The following is a 12,584-nucleotide window of genomic DNA, read 5'->3' on the forward strand; positions in this document are numbered from 1 at the left end:
GCAGCAGTTTTATGGCATGTTATATCAAAGTCGAGAATATCAGAAGAATTATTTAAAAGGAAACTTTAGAAAGTGAATCCGATTTTAAGAATAGTTATTGAAATATTTTTGCTTCAAGTGATATATTTAAGTTTTCTTATATTTATTAAGAATTAACTGGATCATTTGAGCTCAGAAGTTCAAGACCAGCCTGAGCAACATAGTGAGACCTAATCTCTATTTAAAAGAGAATGAATTGCATAAGATAAGGATGCATATTTTGCTACTAAATTTTCACTGTATTGGGTTAGTCTAAGGTTCTCATTTCTACTTGCCCTAGAAGAGAAACAATCTTGCTACTGCAGATACACAAGAGTGACATCTAGTGGCCATGCAAGGCAACTTCAGACATTTACAGAGCCGTGCTGTGTTTTTACAAGCAGCTGCACAGGTCTCTTTCTTCACCCCTAACTACATAGTGCATGGAGTTTCTCTCCAATATCCCTGATCCCATTCATCCAGCATCTGCTTGGATACCTCCAGTGATAAAAAATTAACACTTTCAGGTTCTAGCTGTTTCATTCAGTCCCACTAGCAAATTCTTCCTTGAATTGTACTAACATATACGTGTCTCCATTAGCATCTGTCTTCGTTAGCATCTTTCAGTCCTAATTTAGCTTCATGCCTTTACATGAAATATACCTAATCTCTTCTTTCTTCTGATATATAAAGATTGTTCTCCTGGTTCCTGGGTCTTTTTCCCTCCAGCATAAACAGCCCCCATACTTCTACCTGTGCCCAAATCACCCAGTTTACCCAACTGACAGGTCCTAAATTGTGTCCACAGTATCATGTTTAATTCCAACAGTGTGTGATATTTCTGAAAATACCTTGGGAATAATAGTGATTGTGCTAATCTAACTCTGTTTCCCCAGGGCAGTGGAGATCTGCCTGGCATAGAGAGACACTTGAACAAACCTGCCTTCTTGTGAAGCTGTCTTACTTTCTCTTCCTTGAGGAATGGCAGTCATATTCTTTTATATTACAAATTACAGTATTATAGTGTAACTGCTGAGTCAGAAATACATCGCTTCCTCTAGGAACACTGTCACCTTTCACTCCCACTCTCTTTTGGACATCAAGGGGAGGCAAAACTATTATATTATTATACTTAATCATACAGACAAATGTATTATTTTTAAAATCTCAGTTTTGGGTTAGTGGGTGTTTTAGGCTTTTATCCTAGTGACCAAATTCCCAATTAATCTTTAAGTTAAAACTCCAAATATAAAGTATATCTGCTTTGGTTGAAATGGAGGTGGGGGGCAGAACAGAGGTGGGGGGCAGAATAGAGGAGGTGGGTAGGGGAGAGAGTTGGGCTCCATCTGCTCAGCCCACCCTTCATCCCCATCCCCAGGTTCCCTGGTCCTGGTCCGCAGGCACCACCAAACACTAGTCTGATCCAAACCACTGGTGCCAAGAAAATTAGACATTTTGTAAGGATATTTTGTTCCACTCCCAAAAATAAATGTGAAAATCTAGGGGGAAAATTTATATTCTAAGAGAAAATAGATATCCAACTAACCATTAAAGAGATAGACAACTTAAAATTCCAATTAATACCAATTACCTAAAGAGAAGTTGAGAAATTGTCAGTTACCACCTTAAGATGTTCCAGGTCATCTGTTTCACAGATGAGTGGTAATAAACATTCAAGGAACAAAAGATTTTAATACGGTTTAAACAATTTTAGGGCATAAAGTGAGAAAGAGATCTTCCAAATTGCTTTAACCAAACCAGCATTACATTGATGCTATATCATTCAAAACTTAACAAGGAAGTACAAAAAAGGAACATACCACCTTTTCCTTTCCTCTCTCACCTATTTACATATGTGTGTGTGTATGTAGATGCATGCATACATATAAAATAGAACTCAGCAGCACGTAGAAAGAATACTAAACCATAGCCTAATGGATTTTTTTTTTAAATAAAGCTAGAACAATTTAAGGATATGTATCGGTATAATTCACTACATTTATAGGTTAAGGGGGGGAAATGATCATCTCAACGGATCCTCAAAACTATCTGAAAAAGTTAAAAATCAATTTCTTAGTTTTAAATTCCTTCTAATAGGAATGGGTGTATTCTTCAACAAAATTAAATTTATGTCTCTAATGAGAAGTATGTATCATGCCTAATGGTGAATAGAATCAAATCAAACCCATTACAATTTAACACTTTTCCTGATATACCAACCATTGAATTAGAGAGTAGAGATAAATAACAGGTGAAAGTAGAAGAAAGGTAAGGGATAATGTTATTATTATTGTTAGCTGATACATGCATAACTTTATACCTGGACAAAACAGTAAAATCAATCAAAAAGCAATTTTGAAAAACAGTAGGAGAATTCAACAAGGAAGCTGCATACAAAATTAATATGCAAAAATCCAGGTTCTAGAGGAGAAATGGGGAAAAGGGGAGGGAGAGAGAGGGAAAGAGCGGGAGGAGAGAGAGTGGAAGAGAAAAAAGAGAGGAAGAGAGAGAGAGAAGGAGAAAGAGAGGGGAGGAGATTTAGGGGAAGAGAAAGGAGGAAAGAGAGAAGGAGAGACAGGGAAAGAGGAGGAGAGGGAGAGGGAGAGGGAGAGAGGAGAGAGACAGAGGGAAACTGCTTGTTTTGGACTCTGAGTCTCCAGCAGCAGTCATCAGCTTCCTCCCTACCAGCTAAACAGGCCTTTTCTCGTCTTCTAGCTTGAGGCAAAGTCTGCTTTTTTCTCCACATTGATGTCATAAGAAAAGATCATGGTTGCATAACTTGTCCCCTTTCTAGCAATAAGAACCTACATATTTCTTTCAGGGGGAGAGGTAAACGGAAGAATTTTTATAGAGACTGTGCAGCAAGATTTTGAAATAGAAATTTCAAGTGGTTTATCATAGAAGGTATCTAGAACACAATCCTATAGGGTTTTCATGGATCATTATCAATCTGTCTCTGTCCCTAATCAGATTAAACTGTGTTGTTGAGAGAAGGGGGATATGGGTTATGCCACAGTATTTAGACAAGAGAAAATAAACAGGCACAAATTTATACTATTCCGAGCAATTCAACTGGAAAGGGAAGAAGGGAAAAGAAACACAGGAGGAGCTCAAGGTTGGCTGATGACACTGACTGCTCTTAGTATAACTGAGATGGAGCAGGGACTCTTCCTAAGGACTTGCGGTCACCAAAGCATGGAAATAAGGGAAAATCTTGAGTTCCTTTGAAGGAAATTCCAGGCACCTCGCTAACCTTAAGAAGTAAATGAGCAATTCCATAAGCTAGAAGGTAATATAGCTTAAAACAATAGCCACGGAAGTTAGCATCAGGAGAATGCTTGGTTCCCTATAGAAACTAGAGATAACATCTTAACATGTGTCCCTGAGTTGTTTTTTAGAAATCTAGATCCTCACCAAAGGAATCTCTGGCACACAGACTTCAGATAGGGGGAACTGAGGACTGAACTCTGATGGCTGTCCTTTGTTCTAGATTTCTTCCTGAGGAGCCTGGAAGAGGTCACACCCACGAGCCAGGGCTAACCTTCTTTTCTATTGATAACAAATTTTTAGACAAATCCTCACTTCCTTAAGCAGGTCAGAAAAATCTTCAAATCCGCATGTGCGATGGCTCATGCTTATAATCCCAGCACTTTGGGAGGCCAAGGTCAGGAGATCAAGACCAGCCTGGCCAACATGTGAAACTCCATCTCTACCAAAAATACAAAAATTAGCTGGGTGTGGTGGCATGTGCCTGTAGTCCCAGCCACTCAGGAGGCTGAGACAGGAGAATCACTTGAACTTGGGAGGTAGAGGTTACGAGTGAGCAGAGATCGCACCACTGCACTCCAGCCTGGACGACAGAGGGAGACCCCATCTCAAAAAAAAAACGAAAAAAGAAAATCTTCAAATCCTCCTATGGCCTGTGGGCCCCTCCTAACCACCCCCCAACACACATACACATGGTTTGAGATGTCCTGCCTTTTTAGGTTAAACCAATATATTGATTTGTGACTCTGCCTCCTCATCTTTATTTTTTTATTTTTTATTTTTTTGAGACGTAGTTTCACTCTTGTTGCCCAGGCTGGAGTGCAGTGGAGTGATCTTGGCTCACTGCAACCTCCACCAACTGGGTTCAAGCAATTCTCCTGCCTCAGCCTCCCGAGTAGCTGGGATTATAGGTGTACCACCACGCCTAGCTAATTTTTTTGTATTTTTAGTAGAGACAGGGTTTCACCATGTTAGCCAGGCTGGTCTCAAACTCTTGATCTCATGTAATCCACCCACCTTGGCCTCGCAAAGTGCTGGGATTACAGACATGAGACACCGTGCCCAGCCTGATGTTGTATTTTAATAATATAGTAACAACTAATGGCATTGTCAGTAAATGATATGCTCCACTAACAACACATTTCCTTATGTCATTCAGCTCAGATAAGCTGTTTTGTTTTTTTCTTTTGAGATGGAGTCTCACTCTGTCGCCCAGGCTGGAGTGCAATGGCACAATCTCGGCTCACTGCAACCTCCGCCTCAAGCAATTCGCCTTTCTCAGCCTCCCTCCTAGCCAGGATTACAGATACCTGCCACCACACCTGGTTAATTTTCGTATTATTAGTACAGACAGGACTGCACCATATTGGCCAGGCTCATCTTGAACTCCTGAGCTCAAGTGATTCGCCTGCCTCGGCCTCCCAAAGTACTGGGATTACAGGTGTGAGCCACTGTGCTTGGCCAAAAAGGTTTTTTATTATTTCAGTTTGGATGGTGCACATTCAAAAATGATCAATTTCCCTGCTTTCTTAAACAGAGCTTACTGGTTATAATACTACCTCGTGAGTGAGTCAGAGTCATCATTTATGACTATTATAAGGTAATTGTGCAGGATAAAAGTGGCATCTCCCAAGGGATACACTTAGGGATCCGAAAGATAGCTTCCTGGAGTTGGCACCACCAGGGGTCAGGATGACTAAGACAGAACCCGTCTCAGTTCAGGTGGTGTAGTGATACAAGCCCACAACAGGATGGAGGAGAGGCTCCTCAGTGCCATCCTGCTGAAAAACGGAGTCCAAGTGTCAGCTCCCCTTCTCTGGGACCAGATAGCGTTTTGGCCTAAATAATAATAATAATAATAATAATAATTGCTTTGGAGAAATGTGCTTGCTCACAGATAATTTGCATGGTTACGATTCTTGCTGGTGGAACTAGGATCTCCCACTTCTAGAAATAAGAGTTGACAGACTTGGGCAGAGAGGAGTCTCCATTAACTTTTGGGCAAAGCCTGAGCTCTGGAGTTTTCCACTGAGAGGTGGAAAGGATAGATTTCCCATAGGAAGGGATGTGTGGTTTCTGGGCATGTGACCTGCAGAGGAGCTGTTAGGAGCAGAAAGGGTGTAAGGAGGAGAGTGAAAGAGGTCAGGAGAGAGGGAGCCTCCAAAGGTCTCAGCCTAGACGTTCCTCTCCTTAGCTGCAAAGACCAAGGCTCTTGTCCTTCCACTGCTGTGCTCTGAGATACTCAACAGGCCCTTCAGTAATTCAGCTGGTCTAGGGAGGCTGGGAAGTTTGCGACAGGAAGGTATTTGTCTCCTGATTGCCACAGGCTGAAATGGAGTTTAGAGTCAACCACCTTCTCTCCCCTCCTCCATCCACATTTTTTAAATCTCTGTGGCAGTGCCACCCCTGAGCACAGTGGCCATGGACAGGAGATATTCCAGGCCTAAAGACTGAGTGACTTGTTTCTGATGGTCCTCAACCTCCCTGCCCTACACACTCACCCCATGACCTAGTAAAGACTACTTCCCACGGCTGCAAGGGAGGGACCCACCTCCACACCCACACTACAGTTTATCTGTTTCCGTTTCTAGTTTCCTTCCTCATTGTCAAACTGTCAGCAGTACATTCCAACTTGTTTTTATTAAAAAGGAATGAAGCCCGGGAGCAGTGGCTCATGCCTGTAATCCCAGCACTTTGGGAGGCCGACGCAGTAGATCACCTGACGTCAGTAGTATAAGACCAGCCTGGCCAACATAGTGAAACCCCATTCCTACTAAAAAAATACAAATATTAGCTGGATGTGGTGGCAGGTGCCTGTAATCCCAGCTACTCCCCAGGCTGAGGCAGGAGAATTGCTTGAACCTGGGAGGCGGAGGTTGCAGTGAGCCAAGATCACACCATTGCACTCCATCCTGGGTGATGAGAGTGAAATTCCATCTCAGAAAACAAAAAAAAGGAATGGGGACACTTCTGTGTTTATTGGTTATTTTAGCCAAGATGCATATTCTAAATCTAATCATAATGAGACATGGCACAAACCGAATTTTATAAAACACCTGGCCTGTATTCCTCAAAAATGCCGATATTATAAAAGACAAACTATGGGTGAGGAACTGTTCCAGATTAAAGGAACTGAAGAGATGTCATAAAAACATGCAACAGCAACAAATGATCCTGGGCTGGATACCATATTTGAAAGTGTTGCTATAACCTTTTTGGCTACAACTGTGGCAACTAATGACATTTGAATGTGAACTGCGGATAAGATAACTGTATTGTGCAGTGCTGAATTTCCTGAGTTTGATCACTGTAGTGGGGTACAGTAAAAGAGTATACTTGTTTTCATGGAATACACATGATATACACAACCTACCTCAAAATTGTTTAGAAAAAGTATGTACATACACACACACAGAGAATGATAAGGCAAAGCAAATGCAGTAAACTGTTAACAAGTTGATAGACGGCATATGGCTTTTATAAATAAAATTATTGCAACTTTTCTTTAAGTTTGAAATTCTTTCAAAGAAAAAAAATGTCAAAAAGAAAGTGATAAGGAACTTCAAAAAAAAACTGTGTTAGGACTATCTAAATATAAGCAATTCAAATAAACATAAAAAGTTCAACATTACTCACAACCCGAATAGTGCAAAATGGTACTATTAAAATGAAATTCCATTAACCTACTGCAGAAAAGGATAAGATAATATCCATTTTTGGTCGTGGATCAGTGACACAGGAGCCCTTGTCCCTTCTAGTAAGTGGACACTGTTTTTGAAAAACAATTTCAGACTTTAAAATGCTCTTATAAGGCCAAGTATGATGGCTCACACCTACAATCCAGATCTTATAAGGAGGTCAAGGTAGGAGGATCATTTGAAGGAGTTGGAGACCAGCCTGGGCAATAGAGCAAGACGCCATCCCTTAAAAAATTTTTTTGTTGTTGTTTTTGTTTTTAAGGGTGAGTGCAATGGCTCATGCCTGTAATCCCAGCACTTTTGGGAGGCTGAGGCAGGCAGATCGCTTGAGCCCAGGAGATTGAGACCAACCTGGGCAATATGGCAAAACCCCATCTCTACAAACAAAATAATAAAAAAAAAATTAGCCAGATATGAGGGCAAGCACCTTTAGTCCCAGCTATTAAAGAGCCTGAAGTGGGAGGATCACTTGAGCCCAGGAGTTTGAGGTTGCAGTGAGCCATGATCATGTCACTGCATTCCAGCCTGGGTGACAGAGTGAGAATCTGTCTCATGAATAAATAAATAAATACTCTTTTCTTCTTCTTTTTGAGACAGGGTCTCACTCTGTTGCCCAGGCTGGAGTGCAGTGGTGCATTCATGGCTCACTGCAGCTTTGACTACCTGTGCTCAAACAATTCTCCCACCTCAGCCTCTGGAGTAGCTGTGACTACAGGCGCACAGCACCACATAGAATGCTCTTATACTTAGACCTCACAATGGAATTCTTAGAAATGTATCCTAAAGAAAAAAAAATCAGAGATAGAGATAGAGGTTTTATATAAGAATAGTCTCTATGATGTCATTTATCATGGAGAAAAACAGCATCATCTAAATGTCCCAAAATAGCATAATGGTTAAATAGATGATAGTATACTTACACATGAAAAATGCCAGTTTTTCATACAGACCCTTACCAAGAAGAAAATATAAGGAAAAAAGTGTTCCTCTATTTAGCAATGAAATAGAGGGAAAATGCTTTAGAATAAGGTTAAGAATTCACAGTACATACATTAATAAGAACATAGTACTCTATTGCGATAACTCAAAGAAATATTTTAACAAATTGAAAGATATAGGCTCATATCTGTAATCCCAGCACTTTGGAAGGCTGAGGTGGGAAGGATCACTTGAGGCCAGGAGTTTGAGACCAGCCTGGCCAAGATGATGAAACCATGTCTCTACTAAAAATACAAAAATTAGCCGGGTATGCTGGCACATGCTCGTAATCCCATCTACTCGGGAGGCTGAGGCAGGAGAATTGCTTGGACCTGGGAGGCGGAAGTTGCAGTGAGCTGAGATTGCACCATTGCATTTCAGCCTGGGTGACAGAGCAAGATTCTGCTTCCAGAAAAACAAACAAAAAACATCTAAAAAATGTAAACTTTTCAAGTCTTCTAAATTAATATATAAATTCAACACAACTTCAATCACTAACAAGCTAATTCTAATTCACATAAACAACTACATATAAATTAATTCATACAGAAAACTTATCTTGGAAAATAATCGAGAAGGGAAAACTAGTCCCACTAGATAGCAACATGTATAAAAGGTACAGTGATAAAATTTGGTATTGGTAAAGAATAAATATTCAATCATTGGAACAGAATAAAGTCTAGAACTAGACCCAAGGACATATGGCCATTTAATTTGTGATAAAGTTAATGTGCTAATCGTTAAGCTATTGTCCCCCCTGCTTCTGAAGTATGCCTCTATACTCAATTTGTGACTTGGCTGAGACTCAAAATCACTTCCACTTTGGCAGATGACTCTCTGTAGACCAACCCACAGGGGGCGCAAGAGGGAGCGTGGAGGACCGGATGAAGGAAAAGATTCTTTTTTACTCTCTCTTTTGGGAAAAGAGGGAAAAACTTCTTGCTCTTTCCAGTTTGCTTCCTGTTCCTGTCCACTTAGCCTCTCAGTGTTCTTTATCCTGTGTCCTCCACACTTTCAGAACCAGGCTTATTGTTCAGGATCTCAGTTCCAGAATGCACTTCTCAAACACCAAAATGAATTCCAAAGAGACCAAAGATTAAAATATAAAAAATAAAATACTATGGGTTATAGATGAGAGGGAGAGGTGAGGAGGAATCTGGGAAAATGGCAGTTTGTTCTGTGACATTCACAATGCATCCCAACCCAGCCGCAGCCCAGCTGCCCTGTTCTCCTAAGCTAGGGAGCTGCTGAGGATGAAAGGTGTGGGCAGTGCCAGTGGCTCAGGTGAGGGCATACAAGACCAGAGTGGAACCGGAATTTTCACCTCTGTGCCAGAGGAGATCCTGGAAACAAGCCTCAAAGAGTCTTGGGGCAAGAAAAAGGAGGACTCCCGTGGTATTCAGGAGTCAGGTTGAACAGGCCATGGGCTACAGAGGGGCAGGGCTGTGGCTCCCATGTCAGTGTTGTTAAAAGAGCTGGAGGACCAAGAGGAGTCTCCCCGGCCTCAAGGAGGAGCTGAGTTCTCTCTGTTCCCCAGCAGGGGATGTCCCAGGTGTTACCAGCCTTTGCAATTTGGGGTCTATTAAGGGATTGATAACTGGCCAGTGGCTCACACTCCTATCCCCATGGGCAGACTAGGGTGTCCGCCCCTTGCTCAGGACGGCAGCTCCCTAAAGACCTTTAGCAGCTGGGAACCCAGCAGCCAGACACAAGAGCAAACAGAACCAAAGAAACATGTCTCCTAGTGTAATTGAACTACTGGAGGAACCAGAACATTCCAGGAGCACTCAAGGAACTCTGAGTTCAGTACAAAAAAAAGGTTTTTCTGATAAGACAGCCGGTTGAACACTTGCATGTAGTGAAGTTAGCTAAGAAGAGAAGATGGTATGTGGTGCAGTTCAAGGGGAATGCAAGGGCAGACGAGGACTTTCTCTGGGCGGTGGGGTTGCAGATAAGAAAGGTTTAAAAGTGTTGAGAGAAGGAAATGCGGGGATTTGAATCCAACTCTAACTCCAAAGCCCATGCTGGCAGCACTTTGCTAGGATCTGGTAGGGCCCAGAGACAAGTAAGAATGGAGCTTGCTCTCCTGGTATTTTAGAACAGACAGACAGAGCAAGCAGGTGAAATCAGTTTTCCCATTCTTCCCCCAGAGGGGCTTTCACTGCTCAACACAGCTCAGTTCCTCCTTCACAAAACAAACCCCCAGGTGGACTCTGGCTGGCACAGGCATAGCTCAATCCTATTATTTAAAACTCACTAAGTCGACAGCATTTCAGTAATTCCTACAGCAGCTTTGTGGAAGCACTAAAACTCTTCTCTACACACACCCTGTGTCCCTCAGGTCTGGCTGAAAGAAACAGGAGAGATTTGAGACCCTGGGGCCTTGGAAAAAAGCCTATGTGTGACAGCAGTTCATCTGCAGCCTCCCTGACTTTCCCCATACCTACCTCATAAGGACTTAACTCACTGTCTCAGAGTAAGAGCCAGAAAGAGAATTTGAGGTGTTGCCTCTTTCTAACCCGTCGTCTCAGCTACATACTTATCCAGATAATAACAGCTCAGTGACAACTTCTCACCATTATGGCTTTGAAAGCTTCTACTATGTCCCAGACAAGGACTCCTTTTCTCCCCCAGGTAAAACAATGTTTTTACCCAATGACATATGCTACAAGAAAATTCTGACTTTCTGATTTCAGGCAAAGACATACTTGCCAAATTATTGCTTAACATGGCAAGTCCCAGTCAGAGAATATCAAATGAAACAAATAGGAATTATTTGCAAGAATCCAAAACATAGGCTGCATCCCCAGCCCATTGCCATGGCTGCCTACAAGCTGATGCTGATCCAGTGTGGTGAGAGCACGTGGAATGTGGAAACCGCTTCAGCAGCTGGTACGATGCCAACCTAATCCTGGTAGGCCATGAGGAAGTGAAGTGCAGTGGGCAGGCTCTGTGAGATGCTGGCTATGAGTTTGACATTTGCTTCCCCTCAGTGTGAAAGAGAGCAGTCGGACCCTCTGGACAGTGCTAGGTGCCATTGGCCAGATGTGGCTGCCAGTAGTGAGGACACGGTGCCTCAAGGAGTGGCATTACGGGGGTCTGAATAGCCTCAATAAAGCAGAAACTTCTGCAAAGCATGGTGAAGCCCAGGTAAAGATCTGGAGGCCCTCTCTTCTCGTGGTGGTTGACACAGTCCCACTTGTGGTCATCAGAAAATAAACCATTCCTTACACCAAGATGGGATAGCTCTGAGGGGTAGGAGTGCCTCCTGCTGTGTGTTTTAGAAGCCTTCCCCTGCCTTGTTTCGTGGCAGTGAAATGCCTCTTCATCCTATTGAAGTGTGTCTTTCACTGACTGATTTTTGGATCATGCCCTGGTTGCTTGGTCCTCCACAAGGGCCCAGTGTTCATTTGAGCATACTTGTACTAAATCCTTTTTCCAGATCAGCATAATAAAGGAGTGATGGCCAGGTGCGATGGCTCACGCCTGTAATCCCAGCACTTTGGGAGGCGGGCAGATCACCTAGGTCAGGAGTTTGAGACCAGCCTGGCCAACATGGTGAAACCCCGTCTCTACTAAAAATACAAAAACTTACCCGGGCGTAGTGACGCATGCCTGTAATCCCTGCTACTGGGGAGGCTGAGGCAAAAGAATCGCTTGAACCTGGGAGGCAGAAGTTGCGGTGAGCCAAGATGGTACCATTGCCTTCCAGTCTGGGTGACAAGAGCGAAACTCCATCTCCAAAAATAAAAATAAAAAAAAAAAGGAGTGATGTGCAATAAAATTTTTGACAAAAGAATCCAAAACACATTGCCACACAAGGGGGATGAAGAAATAGGAAGCATCTTCAGTGATACGTCAGTGGGCTGTACACATGCACTATTTTTTACATTATCTGAAGTACTCACATACTTAGTTTATATTTTGCCCTAAAAGTATCTTTTGTGCTATGACTTTATTTGTGGTGCACTTCGAGTGCAAGATGATTATGAAGCCTCAAAATGCTGAAAAATTGTTGAAGAAAATAGTACAGAAAGAAGACTGTACCTTCCAAAGATTGACCTCTCTGATCCATTCTCTACCAGCCCACTCACATCTTTCTTCCTCCTTTGGGAGTAAAATATACTCAGTTATAGTATCTTTCACATATAAATGCTACCTATTTACTTTCTAATTATTGTTTCTTACATAAATTTGCTTTCATTGTTCAGTCAATAGATTTTTCCATGTGTAAATACTGAAGATATCATTGGTCAGAATGAAATGCATCATATGTTTCCCATTAAAGTAAATGGAAATATTTTTCTATCTAATGATTTATTTTCCCTGGAGCAACAAGGTTTTTCAGGAAAGAACTGACATCTTTAAGCAAAGGATAGGTGTATTATATTTTTTGTATATGCAATGCTCCCTACAGAGTAAAAGTGAAGTCACATTGCTCCCATGGAGCTCATGGCTACTATTTTGGGAACGAATTGAAGCAGCTGGAGAACTTAAGTCCCTGGGATTACTAGACAAGTTCCTATTCCTTGCCGCAGGCAGAAGACAGCATCCTCAACATGTTGTGATCAGAGGGACCAAGATTTGGCCTCTCACCACTAAGAGGAAATGACCTGGAGACAC

At 42.1% G+C, this 12,584-nt stretch overlaps 1 protein-coding gene across 1 annotated transcript in view; it reads right to left on the minus strand.

Moving 5' to 3' along the window:
* The window catches only part of LOC105724606 (olfactory receptor 13C7-like), a 105,081-nt gene extending 92,975 nt beyond the window's left edge, over positions 1-12,106 (minus strand). Inside the window, exon 1 of the mRNA XM_012463352.2 lies at positions 12,009-12,106. The gene's annotated coding sequence lies outside the window, so the exon portion shown is untranslated. The remainder of the gene's footprint in view (positions 1-12,008) is intronic.
* Between the last annotated feature and the right edge of the window lie 478 nt (positions 12,107-12,584).

This window comes from Aotus nancymaae, unplaced genomic scaffold (assembly GCF_030222135.1).
Source record: "Aotus nancymaae isolate 86718 unplaced genomic scaffold, 86718_ANA_hifiasm-v0.15.2.pri h1tg000003l, whole genome shotgun sequence".
NCBI classification, from domain to species: Eukaryota; Metazoa; Chordata; class Mammalia; order Primates; family Aotidae; genus Aotus; species Aotus nancymaae.